This window comes from Moschus berezovskii, chromosome 4 (assembly GCF_049115385.1).
Source record: "Moschus berezovskii isolate FMDL1 chromosome 4, NW_MosBer_1.0, whole genome shotgun sequence".
Lineage (NCBI taxonomy): Eukaryota > Metazoa > Chordata > Mammalia > Artiodactyla > Moschidae > Moschus > Moschus berezovskii.
In genome coordinates this window covers 100366794-100384225 of record NC_142463.1, presented here as the reverse complement: position 1 = coordinate 100384225, position 17432 = coordinate 100366794, and the positions used below count along the sequence as shown (strand labels likewise).

The 17432-nt window shown below is 45.4% G+C and overlaps 1 non-coding gene across 1 annotated transcript; it reads left to right on the top strand.

Annotated features, from left to right (window-relative positions):
* The first annotated feature begins 16886 nt into the window (after positions 1-16886).
* On the top strand, positions 16887-17050 carry LOC148778113 (U1 spliceosomal RNA). The gene has a single exon (XR_016037356.1). It is a non-coding gene; the product is annotated as a U1 spliceosomal RNA (small nuclear RNA).
* The last annotated feature ends 382 nt before the right edge of the window (positions 17051-17432 follow it).

Here is a 17432-nt window from a genome sequence, read left to right as displayed (position 1 = left end):
AGTCTGGCGGGAACCCCAGTCTCGTGAGAACCCCAATTCTCACGGGAACCTGAGTCCCGTGGGAACTCCACATCTCGCGTGAACTCTGCGTCCCCCGGGACCCAGAATCTCGCGCGAACTCTAAGTCCCACGGGAACCCTGAGTCCCAAAGGAATCCCGGGTCCCCTGTGTAACCCGAAATCTGACGGGAAGCCTGAGTCCTGGGGAAACCCCCAACTCTCACAGGTACCTCAAGTCCCCGTGAGGACTCAAGAGACTCATGTGAACCCCGAGTCCCACGAGGACCCGGAGTCATGGTGCCCTGTGCTCAGAATGTGACCCCGTGAGCAGGGATCCACATCATCCACAGGATCCCAGCAACAGGCCGACACCTGAGCCCCTGACTCCCCAACTCTCACAGCGTCCCCACGGCAGTCGTGGCATCCTGAACATCAGTAAAGACAGGGAATGAGCTGCTTATAATCTACTCTGAAGAAAAAAAATGAAAAAATGCCGCCTTTTCCCTACCTTTTAACTACCCTTCGGACTGCTTGTGTGAACATCCGCGAGGAAAGTAGTCGTGTGGAGGTCTGGCGGCGGGGGCTCTGGCCCGGGTCACCCCTGGGGGTTTGGGGGCCTCCCATGGGTCCTCAGCCCACCCTGCCGACAGCTCCCGCCTCACAACCTGAAGACGTTCCACGACTTGAGGCACCAACTCAGTCCCGGGCTCTACAGTGACAGTCTGTCACAGAGCAGGAGAGAGGGTGGCAGGCTGGTGCTCACAATGAAGTGTCAGGTCTTGAAAGAACTGTGATGTCTTGGGAAGCTTCAGCTTAAATATGTCATGGCAGAAAATAACCTCATTCTTTATCCACCCCTACAGCTGGGCAAAGTTTAACTGACTTAAGAGAATAAGAAACACGTGAGAACAGGCGGGAAGATCGCAGAGAAACACTTTTCAATCTGGCAAAGCAGCCAAACCCAAGAGATGCCTGCTGCAGAGTGAGACAGGACAGGCCACTGGCTGCAGCCACCGCGGAGCTGGGCCAGCAGGGCTGGTGGGGAAGTGCAAAGCTCTCACACTTGTCTTCCTGACAGCAAGATGTGATTCAGAATCGTCCTCACCCCCAAAGAGCCCCAGAGTAGCAAAGTATCAGAGGTTTGTCTGCAGTCAAGCCAGGAGAAAGACGTTCTAGTCAATAAAGTTTCCCACCTGTGTGTGGCTAGAACCTCTATGTTATAAACACGTGCTTTTTGTGTCGCCGATGTAATTAGCCTCCTCAGGGGACTCACTATAATCTGTCCCCTGGTTCAATAACCCAATCCCTGTTTGCACTGATTCATACAGCGCGGTGAGTACAGTTAGATAAAGACTCCATAACAGGCGCCGCCGAAATCCTCAAGAGATGGCTCCAGCAAACAGCCAGGAAGCACATCCCCACAGCTGGAAGGTGAATCAACGGTGACTTTTGGGGAGGCCTATAGAAATATCCCCGCCCAAAGCGAGGGTCCCTGCTAGAACCCACTGACCAGATGCAGACAATTACTCCCCAACTCCACCCTCCAACTCCTGTGATTCAACCCCAGAAGGAAAGCAGGCAGATGAAGAAGAGACACACCTGAATCAGTGCGTTGAGAGTAACAGATACCAACCCCGCGATTCAAGAAGCTCAGCAAACTCCAAACAGGGTTCAGTATGAAGACAACTCACAACTAACCACACAGTTAACTAGTTTCAAACCACAAAGAAACAGAGAGAAAAATCTTAAAAGCAACCAAAGTAAAAAGTTCCCACTACCGTCAAAGGGGCAACAACAAGGCTGACAGCTGACGTCTCCACAGAAGCCTCAGAAACCAGAAGAAAATGAAATGAAATGTTTAAACTGATGAAACAAAATCCTGAGCAACTGAGTGCGCGCATTGCTCGGGGCTGGGGAAGGAGAGGAGGGCCCAGACAAACACCACTTGGTGCAGAGGTGACAGGGGTCCTGTTCGTGACTTTCCCTCCATGGCTTACACGTGCGTCTCATACACTCCTCAGTGGGCTTCAAACAACGCAAAATTTTAGAAAGTAAAAAAGGGGAGGACCAAAGAGGGAAGGAAAGAAAGAAGGAAAGAAAACATCTGCATCAGAAGAACAGGAAAGATCAAATTAATCTACCAAAGAACCCTGAAGTCAAAATTCCACAAAATGGAAAACTGACAACCCTGGAAATGTGTACCTGGTGATGGGAAAGAGCAAGGAATACTTTTTCCAGAAGCTGAATATTATGCTGAGAAACTTCCAAAACTCAATCATCTGAGACTGAAAACAAAAACAGATCAGTCTCCCGCTGGAAAACAGCACACTATGGATATCTGTATGTGCAGACTAAAATTTATACGTAACTGCAAACTTCGTGAGTGAACGCACTTCGACTTTAGTTCCGCAGGAACTGCAGACACGCGGCGTCACTGGGGTGCTGTGAGCACTCACACGCGACAGGAGGCACTGGCCAGCGGGGGACGCCCCGGGCAGCGTCAGCACAGTCTCGGCCACGCGCTCCGTATGCTCGTGTGACACACGTGCGGGCGCGGGCACACCCCCGACGAAACCCCCACGTCCGCACACGCTTGAACACAGTTAAGCGGGAGCGCAGCTGATAGACAGTGCCGTACTGGGTCCAAGCGCACAGCACAGGGACACGCTCGCGTTTGCTGACCTTCCCAGGTGTGTACACTGCCCGGAGACAAGCCCAGCAGAGACAGCCCGGCCCGCTGCGCCACGTGAGAGCGGCTCACACGCGCCCCCAGACAGCGGTTCAGCTCTCATGTGCAGAGCTCTCTGCATGGCTGGACAGATGGCAACATGGCGGGTAATGCAGTCTTCAGCTCTGTTAAACATCAGAGACGAAGGTCCAGGCTGGCCGGACATACACCTGCAGTGGCTGTACATTCAGCTGGGAGAAATGCACTCTTCCACAGTCTGGTCTCCTCTTTGACAGCATGAAACACCAACGTCAGAGCCCTCAGCAAACTACCTTTCTGTTGACGCCACACATTTAAAACCACAGCGGTGACAAGAACTGAAAATGGCCTTAATTTCCTCTGACTTCCCAATTCTGTCCTTTCCATATGGAGCTGGCTAGAATCATCCTCCTTTGGAGGTGGTGGTGGTTTAGTCACTAAGTTCAGTTCAGTTTAGTCGCTCAGTCGTGTCTGACTCTCTGCGACCCCATGAATCACAGCACGCCAGGCCTCCCTGTCCATCACCAACTCCCGGAGTTCACCCAAACTCATGTTCACCCAAACTCATGTCCACAGAGTCGGTGATGCCATCCAGCCATCTCATTCTCTGTCGTCCCCTTCTCCTCCCGCCCGCAACCTTTCCTAGCATCAGAGTCTTTTCCAGTGAGTCAACTCGTCCCATGAGGTGGCCAAAGTATTGCAGTTTCAGCTTTAGCATCAGTCCTCCCAATGAACACCCAGGATTGATCTCCTTTAGAATGGACTGGTTGGATCTCCTTGCAGTACAAGGGACTCTCAAGTCTTCTCCAACACCACAGTTCAAAAGCATCCATTCTTTGGCGATCAGCTTTCTTCGCAGTCCAACTCTCACATCCATACATGACCACGGGAAAAACCATAGCCTTGACTAGACGGACCTTTGTTGGCAAAGTAATGTCTCTGCTTTTTAATATACTATCAAGGTTGGTCATAACTTTCCTTCCAAGGAGTAAGCGTCTTTTAATTTCATGGCTGCAATCAGCATCTGCAGTGATTTTGGAGCCCAAAAAAATAAAGTCTGACACTGTTTCCACTGTTTATCCATCTATTTCCCATGAAGTGATGGGACCAGATGCCATGATCTTTGTTTTCTGAATGTTGAGCTTCAAGCCAACCTTCTCACTCTCCTCTTTCACTTTCATCAAGAGGCTTTTGAGTTCCTCTTCACTTTCTGCCAAGTCATTAAACAGATTTAAATTTACCACAGGTTAAGCCGTGTGTCCCCTGGAACACTACATATAATGGAAGCCTGATATAGGATGACTAGATTATAACACAGTGTTCATCTGTCTCCTGGTTTTATTGTTGGGTCAGCGTGAAGGTGGGGAGAGCCACAGCTACTTAGTGGGACTTAGAAAAGCCTCTTGGTGTTTCCTATACTTTATGAAGCTGCTTTTGTCCTTGTCTGGGTGTGTGGCAGTGTCTTTGTTGAGTTTTCCCCCTTTGAGCTTTCCTACTGTCTTCTTTGTTTTAGTTTTCCTGGAGAATGAGTTTGTGCTCTCATGTTTTTCCATGCTTATTATGTGCCCCACGCTGCCCTGAGCCCTCAACGTGAATTATGTGATTTATCTTTCATAAAAACCTCAAGGGGGAGTTATTTTTGTCCCCACCCAGTAGCCCAGGAACCTGAAGCTCAGACACACTCGGACACTTTCCCAGAGTCGCACGGCCAGTAGACTGCAGAGCCAGGACTCCAGCAAACAGAAGCATCCTCCGTGCCTGGCTCCTGCGGTCTTAAATGTTGTCAGAATCTCTGTTTACATCACGAATATGTCTTAAGATTTTAATGAGACACAGATCTTTAATGAGATCACAGAAATCTTCCTTTGGAAGTTCTGTTTAGGTTTGGGTATATAAGTCCTTATGTTTTCTAATTATACAAAAAGCACTTTATCATCAAGACCCTCTCTTGAGTCCATAAACATTTATTGAGCATCTACTGTGGAACCTTCATTAGCTGCCAAAATGAAGATGCTCTAACCCCAATGGGCAAAGACAAGGATGGAGAGACCACCAATGGAAGACAAGAATGTTTACATCTGTGAAGGGATTTCTTGAAGGGTTTCAGAGGAGGGCAACAATCTAATTCCCCAGAGGGCTGGGGGAAGCCAGATCTGGCTGACACTTTATGAATAAGGAAAAAGTCTTGCTCTCACGAGCTGGGTTTTCATTAGCCAATGTTAATAACAGAGCTGGAACTTGAAGCCAAAGGCAGGGGCGAGGTCGTGTAGGGAGAGAGAACAAGGTGAGGGTGGAGTGGGTCTTGAGAGACTTTGATATTTAAGAGAGAAAAAGGAGAGACCGAGTTGGGTGAAAAGCCAGGGAGGTAGGCAGAAAATCAGGAAGCGTGGAGTCACAGGAGGAAGGAGAGGAAGGGGAAGGGAGCTTGGTAGCTGGATGCAGCCAAGGGGTCTCGGAGGCGGAGGCTCGGCAGAGCGCATCTGACATGGCAGTGGGCGGTCGTCAGCCTTCATTCAGAGAGGTGGGGGGAGACCAGGCAGAGGGCACGGGAGGCTGGGAGGTCGAGACGGTCCAGGAGGGTGACTCGGGGAGGAGTTTGGTTCTAAGGTGAAGGGCATGATTGGGAGGCACCTGGAAGGGGTGTGGGGTCCAGGGGAGTTTTTGGTTGGGGGTTTTTGAAGACTCGTGGAAGGAAGAGTCTAGTAGGGATGTTAAAGATGCAGGGGGAAGAAGGAAGAATGTCTGTGTAGGGCTTTTAAGAGTCTCATGTTCTACTGGCTGAGATAGCTGGGCACTTTGCACAGGGATTTGTAAAAAAAAATAATAATTGGAGGATAATTGCTTTACGACGCTGTGGTGGTTTAGCACATCAGTGTGCATCGGCCGCGGGCCTACGTGTGTCCCCACCCTGCACCCCCTCCCCACCCTATCCCTCCAGATTGTCCCAGAGCACTGGCTTTGGTTGCCCTGCTTCATACACCAAATTCCCCGACTCTCTATTTGCATATGGGGATGTATGTTTCAGTGCTGTTCTCTCAAATCATCCCACCCTCTCCTTCTCCCACTGAGTCCGCGAGTCTGTTCTTTTTGTCTGCACCTCCTTCGCTGCCCCATGCAGGGCTTTTAAAGGCAGGGAGGCTTGAACATCCTGATGGATGACTCAACTTAGAAAATTTCAGTTTAATATTTTGAAGCCTTGTCCCTTGCCCAGAGTTTGGCCTGTCGTTAAAATACAGAGCCATTATGGACGAGGCTGTCTTCCTCTGCAAAAATCAGTGATCACAAAGCATTATGTGTCTGTGTAAGCGGATCCGCAAAGCTAGATCGAGTCTCTGCCAAGATCTTGTGCCAGACTGTGGTGTGGAGTGAGTGGAGCCAGGGCATTGACCCCTTTGGATTGGGAAATACAGCAGGGAGGCTGCTCACAGTGCACGACTCTCCACCATGATTGTCAGCAACCCAGGATGTGCTTCTGATGAGTAGAGTCTAGACTTCTCAGGAGGCAAGGGGGCTGGGCCACTCCTTGCAGGACCCCGGGACTGGGATGCCCAAGTTGTGACTTGACCTGCTCACTCCAGGGCCGGGGTCTACCCTTGTGGACCTTCTCTTTGCGGATCCCTCCCAGGGGCCCAGGGCCCGACCTGATTCTTTTCTTTCCCATCCTACCGAGTTATGTGTAGATCCTTCTTGCAGCTTTGGTTTTCAGGAGTTATGCTAGTTTCCAGTTCGTTTCCATTAAGAAGTGTCCCACATGTGAATTTATTTTTGATGTGTTAGTGGGGGTGGGGATCTCCATACCAGCTACTACAGCATCTTGATTCTGCTTCAGATGCTGAGCTTTTTAGTGACAGTTTGTCTTTCCTATTCTTACACACTCACCCTGCAGGCTGGTATAGAAATTGGAAACTAAGCAGGCAAAGAAAACTAATTTTTTAATACATACTGATCCTTGTCTCCTGTACAATGCCATGAACCTCCATCCATAGTCCATCAGGCACTCTATCAGATCATTTTTAAGTGACGTGCAAGAGGCCCCCAGTTGTGCTTGTGCTGAAGCCTAGTCTGTGTCTTCACAAAAGTGCTTTCGAAAGTGTGTATGTGTGTATAAATGTATGATATCTATTTATGTATCTTGCCAGAGTGACATGTGGAAGGCTAACATAACTGGTGGACAGGGTCAGTGAGAGGAAATGACACCGTCTTTTTGGTGGCTGTTAAAGCAAAGTATTGAACCATTGCTTCTCTTCTTTTCACAGCAATTTATAATACCTCCTCAGACCATTTTGCTTTCTTTGCATTTCTTTTTCTCGGGGATAGTATTTTGCGGATATTCTGCCCTGGTAAGTGGTCAGAGATGTGTCTTATCAACCTGTCCCCCTGCAAAGCTCCATCAGCTTCAACAAAGGCTGTTTCTCAGCATCTTCACTTGTGCCCCTGGGGAGCATCTGTAAGAATCCAAAGCTCGGTCCTCCAGCAGCGGCCCGCCTCCCTCTCCAGGCACTTGCTACATTATGTGATAGTTCTGTTTTCATATTGGCCAGCTTTTCCTGGAAAGGGTCAGACGGTAAATCCTTTTGTCTTTGCAGGCAAAGGAAAAATGTCCTGAAGCTCCAGACCACCCTTTGCCTCAGTGAAGAAAAATCAATTTACATTCTACATCTCAGCAGACCACACAAAGTAAGACATTATTTAAAAAAAAAAAATCAATAGAACTCATTGTGGACAAGTTCTTTATATTTAGCCAAGGTGTCTGTACTGTATCAAAGCAACAGAAAACAAGATTAAACATATCAAACTTAAGGAGTCCTCAGTCCATCATGAGAAATCTTTAAAGACGAACTCTGATCATCAAGAATTGACAGGAAGCTATGAATTATGTACATCTAGTCATCACTGAATATATGTGATTGTAGATTTAAACCACTGTGTCCTGGGCCCTGCTCTGGGGGCAGCCTAGGAACACCCTCAAACTTCTGCAGGGAGGCTGCTAGTACTCCCAGAGTAGGACAGCCATCCTGTGCCACCAGGGGGTCGAAAGGACCCAGTGGGCCCTCCTCCAGCTCCTACCTCTACCCTACCAATTAGTACATTAACAAAAAAAGGTAGGAAAAATATAGTATATAAAGGGTATACATTTGATTGGGTTGAAATAATACAATAAGATAATAATACTATAAGGTAGGTAAAGACAGAAGAAAAAGTAGGGAGAAGAGAAAAGCAAAGGAGAAAAGGAAAGATACACCCATTTGAATGCACTGAGACAATTAACTGATATGCTGAGGTTTGTGGGAGTTAACAGGCCAACCCAGGATTCAGAGAAGTTTTGATTTGCCGTGTTCCTTCTCCCTCATTTGGAGGGACATCACCAGATGGTCGACACCACTGTAAATAATCATCAGAGCTGGTGCAGGATTTACCATCTCTGTATTTCACATGAGAAAATATAGGCATTTCCTCAGGACACCTTCTGCTTGAAACTGGGCAAACATTTGAATTGTCTTTTCTTCCTTATATCACTTCACATTGTCCACCTTCCATCTCCACTCCCGCAAATGTATCGTCCATCCTGCCACAAATTCCGCCAAAGACACAGCCTCTATAAACCTTCTCAGGTCTCACAAGATGCCCTCCTTTCTCTAAGCAGAACAACCACGTCCCACATCCCTCCATCTGGGAACATCCTGGCTCTTCAAGGGGGCTTTTGTGTATTCTCTGGGAAAGTCTCTCCATGGAAAGTGAGTGCTCCAGTTTAAATCATTTTCCCAGCACCAAGTCCAACTCCATCAAGTACCTAACCAAAGTGAACAGTTTTCATTTTTCTGCAGTATATTTGTAAATATTCCCAAATTTAATCATTATAGCTACCATCAACAGATTATTCATCCATTTTACAGATGAGAAAACAGTTACTAACATAAGAAAAATCAATCATTCTCACATAGTTAAACACACAGCACTCAGCCTGGAACCTGGGACGTCCAAGCTTCGTCTAGGGCTCTGTTCACTCTAACAAACTGCCTCCTGTCAACTCCTCCTTTCTGGGCTTTAATGCTGGCTGGATGTTGCCTCCTGCCCCAGTGGCCATGGTCCATCAGGGAGGAAGCAGACCATTGGGATACAGTGACCTCCACCCTGTGCGTTTCTCCTCTGTCCTCTTAGACAATCCTGCTCCTACATAGCCCCACATAGGACATGAAACAGGAAAGCTGATAAACATTCCTAATGGAGGTGTTCATCTTACCTACTGGGGACCTAGGAGAGGATCAGTGCTATCAGGGCCTGTGGCCCCCTCACCTGGACTGAACTTGCAGGCAAGGTGCTCTGCCAGTCGGTATCCCTCAGATAGGCTCTCTCGGAAGTCCTGCCCCTGGTGGTTGTGACTCAGGTCATTGTGGGTGAGGAGATTCTTGAGGTGCTCTTTTTTGCCTAGGCCTCTCTAGAGCTAGCCACAGATTCCTCACCAGCACCCAAACCCTGGTCTGTGGCTCTGGAGAGTCCAAACCACAGAAATCTCCCAAGAGACGAGGAAATGCAGGCCACATGGGCTCATGGGGTCCCTCTGCAAAAATCTCAATCCGGCTGCTCAAGACATGCCAGGTTGATATTTGGGAAGATGTAAAAACTGTTTACCCCCCCCCCAAAAATCCAACTCCTTTGTGCAGGTTATTGTTACACGGAATAATTTACACTATAACATCCTAAACCAGGTGATCAATTCTCATTCTAAAGTCACAGATAAGCCTTAACAAGAGAAAGCAGGCTGTGAGTACTAATTACAGGAAATGAACAAAACTGGGGCAGATCCCACAAAGGCCCAGGTAGGAGAAGATGCTTAGGCCAATGGCTAAGTAACCTCCTATATTAGTCAGCTCAGGCAAGCCATACAAAATCACCATAGATTGGGAGGCTTAACCATCAGTCTGTTTTCACACATTCTGGAGGCTGATTGTCCAAGATAAAGATAGTTAAACATAGTTTTCTTTACCCATGTCTAACTAGAATAAAATAATTATAGAGGACTTGTGAAAAAAATGAAGTGCTGTATAATTGGTGCTTATAATTATGACAGATCTATGAAATTAGTTTTAGAAACATAGAACAAGAGATATTCAAGAAAGATCCATAATGTTTATTGAGAACTTGCTAGATGTTATGCACTGCACTGGGCATTTAAATTAGCACTCATACTTACAGCTCTGCAGAGCAGGTTAATGTTGGCCCTACTTTATAGAAGGAAAAGCTGAAACACTGTTTTAAAAGGTGAAGGAGGGGAATTGTTATGTGACTATAAAATACGAAAGCTACGATTTAAGCTCAGGTCTTCTGTGACTCAGCATGCTTCCTCAGAAGTCCTTTCCTGGAGCAGATAATGTTTCCCATCCATATGCTCTATTTCTAGTGACAGTTTTCATCATTTTCTTAGATGAGGCCTCTCAGCCTTACAGAATCCCTTCCCCTTCTGCCTCCCTATACAACTAGTTGTTTGTCCAACTTAGATGCAGAGAGAGGAAGCTTTCGGACCACAGTATAGGGTTACAGGCTAAAACAAAAAACCTTTATGTCACCATCGCCTCTACTTTGGAAGATCAGGGTCATGGGTTCCTAAACTGAGTTTCGTTGGCCAGTCCATATAGCGCTCCTCAGTTTTTGTTCCACCTCTTTCCCATAGTTAGATCTATAATGTAAAACCTGTGTTTATATCTGTGAGGAAATTATCTTATTGGATTTCTTTTCATTACCACATCTCTCCTTACAAACAGAATCATGTTATATGACTCAAGTTTTGAGGATGTGAAATTGTGTGGCATTTTAAAAATACAAGTTTAAAAAAAATCCCCTCGTTTACCTCCTTTGCTAAAATTTCGGTTCTACCCTAGCCATTATGTTGTTCCTGTTTCTCTCACATATACTCAATTAAGACTAATGTTACTGGACTTCCCTGAGATCCCACATGCCATGCAGTACAGCCAAAAAGAAATCAAAAAAACAAACCAATTTGGTATGTTTTGTATTGCTCACAAAAAGTAGAGGACATCATTAAAACCACATTACAACTTCCTATGAAACAGCCTTTGATATCACACGGTGTGGTTTATGGATCTGATCCAGTAGCTCACTGTTCATGTTCTAGTTTTTATTTGCACTACTGGTTGATAATAATATGATATGGAAAAGCACCTGCTTCAGTGTCAGAATGTAACCATGACACCCACTGTTTCCTCTGCCCACTGACTTCAGGATTTCTTTCTCCGCAGATGGAACTCTCTGCGCTCCAGTCCATGGTGGCTGTGCGGGAGCAAGAGCTGCAGGGTCAGGCTGCCGACATGGAGTCCCTGATCAGGACCACACAGATTAAGGAAGACCTCATAAAGGTCGTTCAAAGCTTCTGAAACACTCTTGGAAATGATTACAGCTCGGAATACCTTCACCTCCAAACAGCACCTGGATTCACGGAGTCCCTCTGCCCATGCCTGTCTTCCAGATGCTCTGCTCGTTTGAGCCTCTTAGTGTCGCCATAATCTCTCTGATATCAGAGGTGCTCAGATTTCATGAAGAAGCTATTGTTACTATCATGGCTTGTTAATATCCCATGTAATGCATAGTAGATGATTTCAAGAGCATTTGTTCCTCTGCTGAATAGCATTTTTTGTTCATTGCTATTTTTATTACTAGTTTTTTGACTTTTAGGACCTGCAGATGCAGCTGGTTGATCCTGAAGACATCCCAGCTATGGAATACCTGACCCAGGAAGTCTTACTTCTTTGGGAAAAAGTTGCTTCGGTAGAATCACAAGGACAGGAAACGTCTGGAAACCGAAGACAACAAGTAAGCTACTGAAATACAGGCCTTATTTTTACTGCAAAATAAACAGTCAACAAGATGTCAGTTACTTATGATGGTGGCTGTTACTGGAATTTCATCGAGAATCTGTGCTCCCAAGTTCCCCACCGTGGCCAGTAGCAGCCACAGGTGCTGTTTTCTAGCCTGTGTGGTTCCGTTGTAACTGCTGCCCCAGATCTGACCTTTCTTGAATGCCAAACTTGTTATTAATCAGAAGACCGGTTTACCTGTACTCCTCCGTGTCTCTGTTACCATGTCTCTAGAAACTAACTACTCATCTCACTCGAAACTGGCTTTAACTCTACCAGTTCCCTTAAACAGATTTCCAGTCATGCATTATCATAGGTCATCTTCTTTAGAGCGCTTTACTATAGCTCGCAGTGACACCTGTCTGTGACTGATGGATGTCTTCCCCAACTCGATAGTAAGTTTATCCTCAGAACCTGGCACAGAGAAGGGCCCAGTCAATAGTTCCTCAGTGAATGAAGAGCACTTGTGAGTCCTGCTGTCTGCGTCCCTCTTGCTCTATCCTTGCTTTGTCTCCCACTCCTCCCTCTTAGCTTGTCTCCTGTGTTTCTGGCTTTGTTTATTTCTCTCTTCTTCCTGCCATACTTGAATTCTGCCTTATAGAGTTTTAAAGATAAAAAACTTTATGACAAACATGACATTGACTTGAAAGCTGTAGCGTACTATATAGAAAGGTTAAGTCAGTAATGAGATAGTGAGCTGTTTGAGTCACAGTCCATGCTGATACGTTCTTTTGATCTCTTTCTCAGAATTAACGTGTCTTCATGTTTCTGTTTGAGTGTTGCTTCACTTCTTTTTCCCCTCAGTTGCTGCTGATGCTCGAAGGACTGGTAGATGAGCGGAGTCGGCTCAAGGAGGCCTTACAGGCAGAGAGACAGCTCTGTAGCAGCCTGGTGAAGTTCCATGCCCATCCAGAGAGGTGAGAGGGTGACCGCACTGTCTTTCCTTTTCTTCCTCATTACGTGAAGATGCCTACAGCTTACAAAGTGGGAAGAAAAAGAAAGTGGACCATTACTGGGGTCCAATTTGTCATTTGTTTTATGGAGTCCTCTGAGCCTCAGTGTCTAAATTAAGTCAGGAATACTGCCTGTTTCATGTAGTTATTGCAAAGATCAAATGAGAATACATGTCAGGTGTCTCAATTAGTACCTTGCAAGTAGTAAGAACTTGTATATTTCTTTCATTTGTCTGCTCCTTGTCCTATTAAAGGCAGCTTCATTATGTTATAATAATAAGAGTAAGACTATAAAGGCCCTTATATTCACTGACTGTCACTGAAGAAAATATATTTGTTGTTATGGCTACTATTACTGCAGGATTATACTTTGGCCACCTCATGCGACGAGTTGACTCCCTGGAAAAGACTCTGATGCTGGGAAAGGTTGGGGGCGCGAGGAGAAGGGGACGACCGAGAATGAGATGGCTGGATGGCATCACCGACTCAATGGACATGAGTTTGGGTGAACTCCGGGAGTTGGCGATGGACAGGGAGGCCTGGCGTGCTGTGATTCATGGGGCTGCGGAGAGTCGGACACGACTGAGCGACTGAATTGAACTGAACTGAACTGCAGGATTACCAATAGCCATCATGATGAATATGTTTTCCTGTACCTCTTAATTTTTGGTCATATATATTATTATCTTTCTGGTACATTTTCTGTTCCCTTGATTTTTTTTCTTGTTTTGCCTTCCCTCCTAGCCCCTTTCTTTCTTTCCTAATTTTTATTTTTGTTGCTATTCAGCTTTCTCTAATTTTTTGCTGAGTTAAATTTGTTTTCTTTCTCTTTCAAGAAAATGAAGGCAGAGGATGGGAATGATAGGACCACTTGTGTTACTTGTTAAAGAATCTCTGGCTCTTTGCTGGATTCCTTCTCAGAGTACTGTAAAGTTTGGTTAACAAATGACAAAACATATACCTTCAGTAGCAACCAACCCTACTTGGCTCACTATCAATTCAATTTACAGTTAGTTTTTCCTGGGTTTTGGTTTTTCAGAAACTAACGCGTTTAGTTAGAAAATAAAATGTCTCCTAGTAACCTTAGAGTGGTGTTAGCTAAATATTAGGAACTATAATTTTATGTCAGATTGGCCCAGTATCTCGGATAAAGGGACAAACTTTACAGAAAGCAGACCTTGCTAGTCTACCAGCAGTGAACACAGGGGCCACAACAAAGACCACATTCATTGACTGTGTTCTAGAGACACGAGAAAATGTGTCTCCTAGAGTCTCATGGCTCAGAGTGGCACCGTTGGCTCTTTGGAAGCGTCTGTGGACTCATTATGGGCTTCCTTGGTAGCTCAGTGGTAAAGAATCTGCCTACAATGCAGGGGACACAGGTTCGATCCCTGGGTCCGGAAGATCCCCTGGAGGAGGAAATGGCAACCCACTCCAGTATCCTTCCCTGGAAAATCCCACGGACAGACGAGCCTGGGGGGCTAGAGTCTATGCGGTCGCAAAAGAGTCGGACACGACTTAGCAGCCAAACAACAACAACGGTGGACTCATTACATTGATGGCTAATTCATTTTCCTTCCACGTGTGGCATGTTGAATCAGCTCTGAGAGAGGCCGACCTCTGCAGGTGGAACTAGAAGGGGCCCAGGTGATACGCAATCGGCTAGAAGAAGTTCTTGGAAGAAGCCTGGAGCGCTTAAGCAGGCTGGAGACCCTGGCCGCCATTGGAGGTGGGGAACTGGAAAGTGTGCGAGCTCATCACGAGCATGGCTTCTGAGCACTGGCGGGTCAGACTGCAGCCCAGGATGGAGACCCTTGTGTGCGCTAACCAGAGAGCCCTGTCTGAACTAAACGGTGACTTACTAATGATAGAAGTGGTACAAGTAGCATCGCCTGCAAAGTGAAACTCACTTTCAGTTCAGTTCAGTTCAGTCGCTCAGTCGTGTCCGACTCTTTGCGACCCCATGAATCACAGCACGCCAGGCCTCCCTGTCCGACACCAACTCCCGGAGTTCACTCAAACTCATGTCCATCAAGTCGGTGATGCCATCCCGTCATCTCATTCTCTGTCGTCCCCTTCTCCTCCCGCCCCCAATCTTTCCCAGCATCAGAGTCTTTTCCAGGGAGTCAACTCGTCGCATGAGGTGGCCAGAGTATTGGAGTTTCAGCTTTAGCATCACTCTTTCCAATGAACACCCAGGATTGATCTCCTCTAGAATGGACTGGTTGGATCTCCTTGCAGTCCAAGGGACTCTCAAGAGTCTTCTCCAGCACCACAGTTCAAAAGCATCAATTCTTCGGCAATCAGCTTTCTTCACAGTCCAACTCTCACATCCATATATGACCCTTTTAGTCTACCTCTATTTCACGGTTCGTAACTCTCTAAGTTGAATGGTGGAGGTTACAAGGTATATTTGCACACTATAAATCATGCCACTTTAGTTTCCTCACCCCCCCTTCCTTCTTTTCCCTCATCCCTTCTATGGGCCAATAAAGTTTATTCCTCCCCCACTTTCACAATCCATTTCATATATTCCATATCATGTCATAAATGCATGTGTGTGTATTTTTTTTTTGCCATTCGATCAACTTCTGCTCTTTGAGTGAGAACGATTTTTTAATCAAAGGTTCAAGATGAGAGAGAGAGAAAATGAGAGTCTGTAAGAATGACTGCAGAAATGGCATAATCCTTAGAAGGTAGTCAAAGCTAAGACTTGCAGTGGTAGACTGAAAGTATTGGGAAGGCCAAGTTAAAGAGCAGAGGCAAAGACTGTTTAGAGCAAAGACTGTTACCATTTAGAGTAAACCTTTACCTCTAATATTGTTTCAGAGTTGATTATTGAATGACAGGGAAAAGAGATTAGATGCAGATTAAAGTACATTAATTTTTTTTTGTTTAAACCAAGCATATACTATTTAGTCAGAACATAACTTTAAGAAAGCTCCCAGGTCTTTCGGGGTCAGAATTCTCCACATAAAAGGATAATTTCAAATGTAGTGTCCCCTTTCAAGTTCAGTATTTCACCAAATAACTCATTATGGTCAGAATAGCCTACTTCTTGTATGTTTTTCATTTGGTAGTGGCACTAGTTGGAGTGCTATAGTTTTCACTTTTTAGTGCTTTTGCATTTCTCCATATTAAAACAACTCATAGGCTTCTGGCTTTGATGTGTTTGAATAGTTTAGAAAGAAATGTCACACATCTTTCTAGGTTTTGGTCATTGTCTCAATGTTTTGTTATCACAACATGATGGAGGTAAGAAAGGGGGCCCTTCAGATTATACTTCTGGGATCTTAAATATCAATGTAATTGATATCTTAAATATCAATAAAAAATAACAGTAACCAAGGTTACTCTGGAACTTTGCAAGCTCATGAGATTTGTTATTTCTGCTGGGTATAATTTTCCTAGCTTAGAAGCTGAGGTTTCAGATTTTAAACATGGAATTTGGAAGTAGGGATTGGGGCTCCTTAGCACCATAAATGTAACTGAGTACCTTTTCTAAGCTAGGCGGAGCACAATGGTTTGTCTTTTTTCCCTCCCGTTTGTTTACATGACATTTTACTTCTTTCACATTCATCAGCTGACATGGCTTGTTTACATTCTAAATTCTGGCCAAGTTTCTGTAACCTCAGCAACACCTGTAACAGAGCATCAGTCACTCTAACATGGACAGGGAAGAAAATATGAGAAACACCCTGGAATTCTCTAATGAAGTAATTTGCAAAAGGTTGGTAGCCATAAGCTTCCTCTTAAGTGGAAATGCTTTCCAGTTTTAATGGGCTTGCTTTGAGGGGAAAAGGCATCATTTCATAAAGGAGATAGGAAGTATAAGCCAAATCTTCCATTTTTTCTTAGTCTTCCAATTTTTAGTGACCCTTTCCTACACAAAGCTTTTTGTAACATTCTAGAAGTAAAGAAACAGATAATCAAGCTGTAGAAATATCAACCCCCACAAAGACTAGCCTGTCATATGATTACAAGGCATTTAGGAAATGTTTTTTCTTATTTTTACTAATAGACTAGTGGTGCTAAGTTTCCTGGTAAGATTCAACCATGGGTGATATTTGGCTTCTAATGGCTCATAGTGATTACAGTAGTTTAGGTAAGCTACCACATCTGTTTCTGTCATCCTACAAGAGTAGGACTTTCCCTTGTCATCTTGAACAGTGGCGAAATGTTAGAAATGTTAAGGTAGTGGAATGAATAATGAGAAACCCAACTTCCTACCAAAAAATTAACAAAATATGTAGATTAGGGGGAGAAAGTAAGTGAACTCTAGTCCTGATTTGGATCCTGAAAAGATGGAGTAGCTTGTGCTGTAGTTACTTACCTTTGATATTGGGCCTTAGGAAACATACTTACCTGGCAGGGGAGATACCGTGATCACGAAGGGGGTTCTCTCAAGGCGAGGCTCATCTGTTGCGCTGCGGGTGTGTTGACCTCTGCGATGTCCCCAAGTGCGGGAAACTCGACTGCATAATTTGTGGTAGTCGGGAGCTGCGTGCGTGCTTTCCCCTGGTAACTATAATCTCAATGATAGAACTACCACAGTGTGGAGGTTCTCTGACGGCTCAGGCTATATGATTTCCTGGAGAAAGAAATAGCAGCCCACTGCGGTACTCGTTACGCTACAGCACTGCTGTATATTCTACCACCAAAAAGGAAGTATGAAGGACAGAAACACTATTAAAGTACCCCCTAGTATACAGTTTAGACTGTGGGAATGCTACCGAAAAACCAACTCAGTTTCTCCAACAAGTAAATGATTTAAAGGGAAAAAGAAGGACAGCAATAGACCAAGAGAGATGGAGAGCGAGGGAGAGAGAAAGCAAGGAAGGAAGGAAGAAATTGAAGGCAAGCATGCATGTAAGAGATTTAAAGGTAGTATCTTAGTGATTAC